Source organism: Podarcis tiliguerta, assembly GCF_965153285.1.
Source record: "Podarcis tiliguerta genome assembly, chromosome: W".
NCBI classification, from domain to species: Eukaryota; Metazoa; Chordata; class Lepidosauria; order Squamata; family Lacertidae; genus Podarcis; species Podarcis tiliguerta.
In genome coordinates this window covers 2,090,561-2,101,926 of record NC_139552.1, presented here as the reverse complement: position 1 = coordinate 2,101,926, position 11,366 = coordinate 2,090,561, and the positions used below count along the sequence as shown (strand labels likewise).

Here is an 11,366-nt window from a genome sequence, read left to right as displayed (position 1 = left end):
CTGCACAAGAGACATATTTCATGTAATACCTGCAGGGTTTGATGGTCATACCTCTGCTCCCCCTGAAGCTTACAATCAGGTTCCGCTGTGTTACTCCGATCATACTCATTTTGGAGGACAGCCGAAACCTTTGCTGCAGTCAGGTCTTGGGCAGGGAGAGTAGCCAGCTGGCTTGCCACAGCGTGGTAACTCTCATCCAGGGAGTCCAAGATCAGGACCACAAATAAAGACTCAGGCATAGTGAAACCTCTATGCACTAATTCCTGTCTTAACTTCTGCAAGTCCAATATGTGGGCTCTCAGGTCTCCCCCTGGCTCAAGCTTCTTTCTGTGCAGCTTTCTGAAGTAAAGCAATACAGACCCAGCTTCTTGTCTCAGATGCGATTCCTTCAACGACTCCCACATTTGGTGCAAAGATGTCTTGCCAGCCAAGGTAATTAACTCCTCTGGAGCAACAGACAGGAGAATCGCCCCCATTGCTTTGGAGTCGGCTGCAGACCATGCATCTGTTATTTGAGCTGGGGGCTCCTCAGGAACAGTGTTCCATACCCAAAGCCTTCTCAATTGACCCTCACAGTACTTTGCCCAGATCTGATAATTTTGTCCATTTAAACGTGGACAGGAAGCCCCATCTGACGTGGTCTGTAATAGATCCATTCCTGCTTTTTACTGTAGCCAGGAACTGAGCTCTTCACAGCTGCTTATCTTAGCAGGTTGTAAATCAACACAGCCTGCTTCTCTCCGGCCTTAATTGCTTGGCATGGACATAAAAGGCCCTCTAGCTGCGGCCAGGGAACGTTTTGCTCCACATACCTCCCTCCTTGCCAGGTCATGCAGCAGCCATCTGTTGCGTTTGCAAAGTAAAGGAAGGACTGGACCCTGATTAAAAAAAAGACATGAGGCTTTGACCAGCAAGGCTCTCGGAGAAAAGTGCGTAAACCACACCCCTCACCAGGCCATTTTATTAGCAAAAGAATCTTTTACACAGTGCTCGTAAGAACCAATCATATTTCCTCTGAGCATTTCATCAAACCCCACATGGGGAAAAAGTTACACTACAACACTAATTAGCATGCATATATTTTGGGGCAAATATGTTGAGAACTACAAAGGGGTAGTAAATAAGTTGAGAACTACAAAGGGGTGCATCTGGCAACCCCAGAGCTGAGAAATAAACATGATAAGAAGGATGGCCAGAAAGACCAGATCACTACCACCTTCATGTGAGATCTGTTTCCTGGCTCCAAGATTAACATCTTTAGATATAAGAAAACTACATCAAAGAACTTGCCCACTATCTTTTATGGCCCAGGAAGCCTGCCTGGCGAAGCAACTGCTGTGTACTGCTGTGTACGTGACGTGAGGAGAGAGAAATGGGCAGTAGAGTCAAAAGGGCCAGAGATGCAGAGGTGTAGATTGATCAAAAATCATATCAAAATAGTTTAAACCCAGTCAACACAATGCTTTCATTGCTGACACAGATGGCTTACTCTATATCTGTTATAATTTCTCATAGCAATCCCACCTGATCACTACATCTCTGGATATTTGCACTCCTACAGCCATCAGCAGCCTTACTCTCGTGTAAGTGCTCTGGATCTGGGCACATAACCATGTTTCTGTCATGCAACCAAGGAAACTGGGGCAATTGGCAGGCCCCCAGCTAGCTCCAGCCCACCGGCTGGTGTGCCAAGCGATCTCCAGTCCTTGGATCAGCATGAATCTGCAACCCGAGCTTCGGAAGCTGGGGCACGCTACCCAGCAGAGTAAACACGCAAACAGAAGTGGCAGGAGAGGCTGTGTGAGCATATTTACAAGCAGTTTATTCAACATACATCAGGACAAAAGGAAACATGTCTGCTCTCCATCGTGTCTAAAGCAAGACAGCTAAAGCAAAAGCATTACACAAACGGAAGTTCCCAGCAAGCTGTGCTGGACTGTAAACAGACATGTGACATGCAACAATCCACACATCTGTTCTTAAGGTGGAACGGAATATTCCAACACCTGCCTCCTGGTATTCGTGGATCATTTCACTAAGATGGTGCACTGCGCTCCGTGCCCGTCTGTACCCTCAGCCAAGGAGACGGCGCGACTGTACCTGCAGCACTTTTTCTGCCTGCATGGCCTACTGGAATGCTTGATTTCTGATCGTGGCGCTCAGTTCACCTCCCGCTTCTGGCACGGCCTACATCAGGCTCTCGGGACGGAGGTCTGCCTATCATCGGCCTACCATCCGCAGACCTACGGACAGACCGAATGGGCGAACGCGGTGTTAGAGTGGTACCTCCAGTGCTACTGCAGTTTCCACCAGGACAACTGGGTTGACCATCTGGTGTTGGCAGAGATCGCCTACAACAATGCAGTGAACGTTTCCACCCAACAGACCCCCGTTCCAGGCCAACTATGGGTACCACGCACATTTGTTCCCAAGCATGCTGCCAGCGTCTGCCATTCCCGCAGTGACAGACTGGCTGCTGGAGCTCCAATCCCAGCGGCAATTTCTTTTTTTAAATATATATATAATATTTTTATTTTTTCAATACAAAATTTATACAATTCATACATCTTATTTTTATCTCCAGTCTCTTTTTGACTTCCCTCAACTTAACTGATACTCCTTCCCTTCTTAATTTCTTACACATTTCTAAAATCTTACTTCCATTGTTTTTATAAAATAGTTCTTATTTTTACTCACAATCTAACGTTTCTTCTCACAGAGCTTCATTAAAACTTACAAACGTTATTTGATTATCACTTAGTTTATGCATATATTCTATAAACTTTTCCCAATCTTCTGTGAATCTCTGATCTCGTCGATTTTGAATCCTTCCAGTCAGTCTATCAAGTTCTGCATAGTCCATCATCTTCATTCTCCATTCTTCTAACGTAGGTAGCTCCTCTTGCTTCCATTTCTGGGCCATCAATATTCTTGTTGCGGTCACTGCATATAAAAATAACTTTCTTTCTTATTTATCTCATTCCCTGTAATACCAAGTAAAAACCCTTCTGGCTTCTTAACAAATGTGTATTTGAACATTTTCTTCAATTCATTATATATCATTTCCCAAAAGCTTCTAACTTTCTTACACTCCCACCACATATGATAGAATGTGCCTTCTTTTTCTTTACATTTCCAACATTTATTACATCTCTTGTACATCCTTGCTAACTTCACCGGTGTTATAGACCGGTGGATAGATTTATTGCTTTATTGTTCGGCGTCCAGCACGCTTCCCCCTGCGAGCTTCTGCAGGTCGTAAAGCAATTAGCAATTAGCATAGTCGCACAGCGGTCGTGTGTCGAAAGAGCAGTTAATCAGTCCCAAACGTTTCTTCTGTCCTCAAATCTCTTTATTGGCACAAAAGTAGTGTATTTACAAACTCCAACTTCCATCTGATTCAAGCTGCATCTTCTCCCTCTGCTTGCAGAGACGCAAACAACCTGCTTTCGATTTCCACTCAGCTCACAGCATTCCAAGCTGCTTTCGTCAAGTCCTGGCTTACTTCCCTTGTAAGCCCGTCCCCTCAGTCTCAAGGCATAGAAGGTTAACCCTTCACTACACCCAACACCCCCTCTTGCCTCGCGCCTGAGGGGAGAATCGACCCTTGGTCGTCCCAAACCCAGATCTTCGCAAAACTCTCCATGTCTTTGGAAGGAGAGTGGCTTTGTGAACCCTCAGCTAGGTTCTTGGCAGAGGGACAATACTTCAGTGCAACTAATCCCTCCTGAACACTCTGGCACACATTCCGAAAGCGAATGTCTAGGTGTTTAGTTCTAGCCTTGAACTGACCTGACTCTGCCAAACGTAGGCATGGTTGATTGTCCTCGAAAACACATATCGGTTGACAATCCACTTCACAGAGTTCCTGCACTAAGCAAGCATAGAACTCTACTTCTCTGCACACCTCTGAAAGAGCACTGAACTCAGCCTCAGTGGATGAGAGTGCTATAAGGCTTTGCTTCTTGGACCTCCATCCAACTACTGAGTTCCCAAACTTCACCACTAGGCCAGACACAGACTTGCGATCCTCAAGATTAGCCCAATCTGAGTCCACAAAGCAAGTCAGTTTGACTTCTCCTTGTGCCGGCAACCTAAGACAAAAGTCTTTAGTTTCCTGCAAATACCTCAGAACTCTCTTGATGCCATTCCAGGCTTGCACACTAGGGTTTGAAGCTTCCCTGCTGAGCAGATTGACAGCAAATGCTATATCAGGTCTGCTCCACTGGGACAAGTACAACAAACTCCCTAGGGCTGACTGAAACACTTCAGTATTTTCGAACGCAGCGCGTTCAACTTGCTGGCTGTCCTTCACAAAACTAGTCTCCATAGGACTTCTCACTCCTGCACAATCACTGATCCTCATTTTCTGAAGCAATTGCTCAATTTTGCCTCTCTGGCTGAGCAAGAAGCTTCCATCCTGTGCATGCTCAACACTGACACCTAGATAGGGTTTTTTTTTTATAATATTTTTTATTAGGGTTTTTACATAAAAGGAAAAACAAAAGAAAAATACCAAAGTACAAAAATACAAAAAGACAAAAACAACAACACAGAAAAAACAAACAAAAAGAATTCCATTTTCATTATATTCCTCGCATTTACTTATTTCCCAGACTTCCCCGCACCTCCCCTCACTGTATTCCAGTTCAAATATTTAATCAGCAAATCCCTTCCCTCTGTCTTCACTTAATCTTTATTTTAATATCTTAATATATCCTAATCCTTTCTTAATATCTTAATATGTTAAACCTTTTAATTTTCACCACTTTGTTGCTAATAACCTTTTAACCTCAATCCGATGTCTTTCTAACATTCATTAATCTTATAATATTTCTGTAAATAGTCTTTAAATTTCTTCCAATCTTCTTCCACCGTCTCTTCTCCCTGGTCTCTGATTCTGCCAGTCATTTTTGCCAATTCCATGTAGTCCGTCACCTTCATCTGCCATTCTTCCAGAGTGGGTAGTTCTTGTGTCTTCCAATACTGCGCAATAAGTATTCTTGCTGCTGTTGTGGCATACATGAAAAAAGTTCTATCCTTCTTTGGCACCAATTGGCCGACCATGCCCAAGAGAAAGGCCTCTGGTTTCTTCGGAAAGGTGTATTTAAACACCTTTTTCATTTCATTATAGATCCTTTCCCAGAAGGTCTTAATCCTTGGGCACGTCCACCAAAGGTGAAAGAATGTACCTTCAGTTTCTTTACATTTCCAATATTTATTATTGGGCAAATGATAGATTTTTGCTAGCTTGACTGGTGTCATGTACCACCTGTATATCATTTTCATAATATTCTCTCTTAAGGCATTACATGCCGTAAATTTCATGCCAGTGGTCCATAACTGCTCCCAGTCAGCCATCATTATGTTATGTCCAACATCTTGTGCCCATTTAATCATAGCAGATTTTACTGTTTCATCCTGAGTATTCCATTTCAACAGCAAGTTATACATTCTTGACAAAATCTTAGTTTTGGGTTCTAACAGTTCTGTTTCCAATTTTGATTTTTCCACCTGGAAGCCAATTTTTCTATCCAATTTGTATGCCTCCATTATCTGGTAATAATGAAGCCAGTCTCGCACTTTGCTTTTTAGTTTTTCAAAACTCTGCAATTTTAGTTTGTCTCCCTCCTGTTCCAAAATTTCCCAATACTTCAGCCATTTGGCCTCCATATTGAGCTTTTTTAGGGCTTTCGCTTCCATTGGTTACAACCACCTGGGGGTTTTGTTTTCAAGTAGGTCTTTATACCTTGTCCAAACATTAAACAATGCTTTCCTGACAATATGGTTTTTAAACATTCTATGCACTTTAACCTTTTCATACCATAAATATGCATGCCAACCAAAAACATTATTGAATCCTTCTAAATACAAAATGTCTGTGTTTTCAAGAAGCAGCCATTCTTTCAACCAGCAGAAAGCTGCTGATTCATAGTAAAGTTTTAGGTCTGGCAGGGCAAAGCCTCCTCTTTCTTTTGCATCAGTTAATATTTTAAATTTTATTCTTGGCTTTTTGCCCTGCCAGACAAATCTAGAAATATCTTTCTGCCACTTCTTGAAACAGTCCATTTTGTCACTAATTTGCAATGTCTGAAATAAAAACAGCATTCTAGGCAATACATTCATTTTTATCGCAGCAATACGGCCTAACAGTGAAAGCTTCAAATTAGACCAAATTTCTAAATCTTTCTTCACCTCCGTCCAACATTTATCATAATTGTCTTTAAATAAGTTCCCATTCTTAGCTGTCATATTAATCCCCAGGTACTTCACTTTCTTAACCACTGTCAAACCTGTCTCATTCTGAAACCTCTCTTTCTCAGTTTCTGTTAAATTCTTTTCCAAAACCTTTGTTTTTAATTTATTCAATTTAAATCCTGCTACTCGACCAAACTCCTGAATCAGTTCTATAACTCTTCTTGTACTAGATTCTGGCTCCTGTAACATCAAAACTAGGTCATCTGCAAATGCTCTTAATTTATATTGTTTGGCTCCGACCTGTATCCCTTTAACCAATTGGTCCTTTCTAATCATATTCAGCAGAACCTCCAGGACCGATGTAAAAAGCAATGGGGAAATTGGGCAACCTTGTCGTGTTCCTTTTTCTATTCTGAACTCCTCCGTCACAACATTATTAACAATTAGTCTAGCTTTTTGTTCAGAATAAATTGCACCTATACCATTTTCAAATTCTTGTCCTACCCCCATCCCCTGGAGATTCTTCTTCATAAAGCTCCAAGAAATATTGTCAAAGGCTTTCTCCGCGTCCACAAAAATCAAAACTGCCTTCGTATTAATTTTCTCCTGTAATAGCTCCAAAATGTCAATTACATTTCTCACATTGTCAGATAAGTGTCTGCCCGGGAGAAAGCCTGCTTGGTCTTTATGAATCTCCTCTACTAAAACTTTCTTTAATCTTCCAGCCAAAATGTCTGCAAAAATTTTGTAATCCACATTAAGCAATGATATGGGGCGGTAGTTCTTGAGCTGTGTCTTTTCAGTCTCTGTCTTTGGTATAAGTGTAATAAATGCTTCTTTCCACGACTCTGGTGCCTTTCTCCCCTCCATTATTTCATTACAGACTTCTTTCAAGGGTTGAATCAACCATTCTTTCAACGTCTTATAGTATCTAGAAGTCAATCCATCAGGCCCTGGAGATTTGCCCAATTGCATACTCTGAATGGCACTTTCTACCTCTTGTTCTGTTATTCTATAATTCAACTTCAATTTATTCTCTTGAGAGATTTTTTGTAGACCATTTACTTTCAAAAATTCATCTATATCAACCTCTTTCTGTGACTGTTGTGAATATAGCTGTTTAAAATACCTTTGAAAACAACTTCTAATCTCAGCCGGGTTCTGTATAATCCTTCCTTCAACCTCCAAGTTGGTAATTGTATTTAACTTTTGTCTCTTCCTCATTTGCCAAGCTAATAGTTTTCCACACTTGTTTGCCGATTCAAAAGTATTTTGACTCATTTGTCTAATTTTCCATTCTATCTCCACCTAGACAGGTTTTGACAGCACCAAGCTGTTTAAGCTTGAACCGTTTACCTAGCTCTTTGGCAAACTTCTCTGCCTGTTCATCTGTTTCTGAGAAAAATAACAAGTCATCAACCCAAATCTGCAAATACTCTTGTGTTGCACCTGAACCTCTCAAATAAAAGCAACTATCAGCAACACTTCTTCTGAAACCTAGCTCTTCTAAGGCTTCATTCAGGCACATGTTCCAGTTTCTAGCAGATGGACGCAATCCGTAGATGGATTTGTGAAATCTCCACACAACATCCTGCCTCAAGTTCTCAAACCCTGGAGGAGGAATCATGTATAGCTCCTCCTGGAGATCTGAGTTAAGGTAGGCAACATCCACATCAAAATGGTTTACCTTCCAGCTTCTCTGTGCTGCACAAGCTAAAAGCGTTCTCAGAGTCTCCACTCATGACGTTGGCGAATACACCTCCGTGAAGTGTATTCCCTTTCTCTGAGTGAATCCTCAAGCAACTAATCTAGCTTTATACTGTGGCTCTCCAGTGTTAGTGGGTTTCAAACGGTAAATCCACCTGCAACTCACAGCCTGCTTGCCTGGTGGCAACTCTGTGAGTAAGAACACACCTAGATCTTTCATGGACTTCATCTCTTTGTCCATTGCCCTGTGCCACTTACCTGCTTCTTCCTCAGGTAAACTCTGAATATCCTCGAAGGATTCAGGTTCACATCTGGCTGAACCTACCCAGATGCCGGAAGCGTTGTACCGATCAGGAGGCCTCCTTGTCCTCGCTGATCTCCTCAGTGTGAATCCTGGTGACCCTGCTGCTTCACTGGGTCCAGCTAAATCATCCTCAACTTCAGTGTCTTCCCCCTCTGACCTGCTGCGCCTCTTGGGCCTTACAGCTGGTCCAACAGGTGAAGAAGGCTCACTATTTGGCTCAAACTTGACACTTGCCTGAGGAGGTGTTCTAGGTTCCCCCCTCTGAGGGATCCTGAGCTGTCCCTGCCTTGGACTCTGTCCCTGTGGTGGATCCTGTTGCTCTGGACTGTGGTCCCCCGCAACAAATTCCTCTTCCTCCTCAACGTCTGAGTCGTAGAACTGCTGTGAAATCACGTCTGGATTAGCATGCAGACGTTTCCAACCAGCTTGTTCACAGAACTCAGTGCTATTGCTGATAACCAACCTGGACTGGTTTCCACTTGGGTACGCAAACCACCAGGCTTTTGAGCCAGGCTCATACCCTACAAAGATCATTCTTTTAGATCTTGGCTCACCTTTCTTGCGTAGAGCTTTTGGAATAAGCACCCAAGCCTCACAAGCAAACACACGAAGGTAGTGTACCTTAGGCTTCTTCCCATGCAGTAAGAAATACGGCGTATTTCCTACACTAGAGTTGTACACTCTATTCTGCGTGTGGACCACAAATCTCCAAGCTTCAGACCAATATTTTTGGGGTAGCCCTGCGTCCCACAGGATCGCAGACACAGCTTCCTGCACCATCCTGTTCCGTCTCTCTGCGACCCCATTCTGTTGCGGAGAGTAAGGAGTGGTCAATCTGTGGCTAATCCCCTTCACCCTAAAGAAATCCTGTAAAGCAGAACCAGTGAATTCAGAACCTCTATCACTTTGAAAACCACGAACTTTGGTGGAAAAGGTTACCTCAACTGCGGTGATCCAATCCCTGATCATTTTAGCCACCTCCCCTTTCTTTTTAAGGGCAAAGATCCAAGCAGACCTCGAAAAATCATCAATTAGAAGCAGAGAAAACTTTGATCCTCCCAGTGACTCAACTGACATGGGTCCACACAAATCTGCATGAATTAATTCAAAGGGTTGTGTGGTCTGTCTCTCTGACTTTGGATAGGAGCATGTCACAATTTTCGCCTGTTTACATGCATTGCAATCTAAAAATTTGTCACAATTTTTTATATGCAGTAACAGCAGCGAGAATACTGATAGCTCAGAAATGGAAGCAAGAAGAGTTACCAACATTGGAAGAATGGAGAATGAAGATGATGGACTTTGCAGAACTTGATAGACTGACAGGAAGAATCCGAAATCGACGAGATCAGAGATTTACTGAAGAATGGGAAAAGTTTTTAGAATATATGCATAATTTAAGTGAAAAACAAATAACGCTTGTAACTTTTAATGAAGTTTTGTAAAAAAGAAAGATTAGAACTGGAGTGAAATAAGATTTAATTCATAAATTAGATGAGATTTCAGAAATGTGTAGGAAATTAAGAAGGGAAGGAGTACCAGCCAAGTTGAGGGAAGTAAAAAAAAGAGAGAATGGATTAAAAAAATTGTATGAATTGTATTAATTTGTTTTATTTGTAAACTGAATAAAAATTATAAATAAAATAAAATAAAAAAATTGTCACAATTATTAAATTTGCACCCTTGTGTCAGCTCTGGTGCTTTCTGAAGATACCCCCAATTCAAATGGGCGAAGCGTCTGTGCCAAATATGCGAACAACCATGGTGGGGCGCCACATTCACACATTGCCCCTTTGCAGCTTCGGTGTCATCTTCTCCTGTAGAAAAAGGCACATTTACAGCAAACATATTGTCTTTAGACTGCACTGTGTACACGTGTTTCCCATCCTTGGAAAATCCGCACTTGGTACCTGCAAAAGAGACATGATAACAATCGACTAGTAGATCATGCACACTTAATAAACCATTAGTTAAACCGGGCACCGCAAAAGCTTTGACTTCATGCTTAAGAAAGGGACAGAAGAAAAAGCCTGTCTCTGTTAGTCTTTTTCTGCTTCCATCCGCGATCGTCACAAATTTTTCAGTTTTTACTGTCCTGCAATTTCTTAAAAGACCAGCAGATGGCACTAGCGTGTTTGTGGCTCCTGAGTCGATTATTACAGTGAGAAAGTCTTGTTGTTGACACTCCTGGGTCGCCATGGCAACAATCTCCTCGCTACCCCCCTCCTTGGGGCTTCTGCAGATGTTCTCTCTGGTTGTCACGGCAACAGACTCCCCCCGGCAGGAAGACTTGCCCACGACCTTCACAGCTTCCGTAGATGCAACTCTCTCAGTTGCCATGGAGACTGGACTTGTCTCGGCATTCCCACACAACTCCACAGCTCTTATCTCTACTTGCTGCAGGTGGCTGGCCTTGAAGTCTCCAGCACGGCTAGGCTTCAGCTCTTGGCATAAACAACTCTTGGCAGCTTTTGGAGAAAGAGGCGTCTCTGAGCTTTCACTGCTCACTGCCCCCCCCACTGCTCACGGGGCCCCCAGGACGTTTTCCTGCACCCCCTCTGGTGGGTAAAGGGCTCCTAACACTTGGCCTCTCTCCAGGCTCCTCACACAGACACGTTGCAGCATCCATACAGCTCCCAGGTTCAGCAAAAGCACCAGCAGCATTGCCAGCAACAGCAACAGTCCCTTCGCCCCCCCCGGTGGGGGCTCCCAGCTCCTCCCAGCTGTGTATCGGCTCTCGAGAATGTGGCCGGCGCCATCTTGCCTCTCCCTTTCGGATGCAGCCACGTCTCGGCCCTTGCTTCCCACCCCAGCTCCACAAGCCTCTCGGAGTGCTAGCCAAGCGGCCCCTGGCCTTTTTGCATCCAGGACAACAGGCACTAGATGAGCATGCACATTTTCAGCCAAAAAAGCAAGCACACGCTTCTCAACTTCACTTTGCTCTGCAGCCCTTTCAGCTTCTGCTTTCCCAGCTGCATTCTGTGGGGGCTGGACTACGTCCCACAGCTGCTCCCCCACTAGCAAAAGTTCCACTTGAAAGCTCCACTGCAGCCAATCTTGGCTATCCAGTTTCTGACATGGTAGTTTAAACTCAAAGCTATGTCCATCTTGCTGAGCCATTGCCTCCCTTCCCTTCTGTTGACTTGCTGCAAGAGCA

At 43.4% G+C, this 11,366-nt stretch overlaps 1 long non-coding RNA gene across 1 annotated transcript; it reads right to left on the bottom strand.

Moving 5' to 3' along the window:
- Window positions 1–3,330: 3,330 nt before the first annotated feature.
- LOC310668889 lies at window positions 3,331–9,202 on the bottom strand. Its single transcript, XR_014506874.1, has 2 exons — window positions 7,507–9,202; window positions 3,331–4,443 (listed from the first exon to the last, which is right to left on the bottom strand). It is a non-coding gene; the product is annotated as an uncharacterized lncRNA (long non-coding RNA).
- Window positions 9,203–11,366: the final 2,164 nt, after the last annotated feature.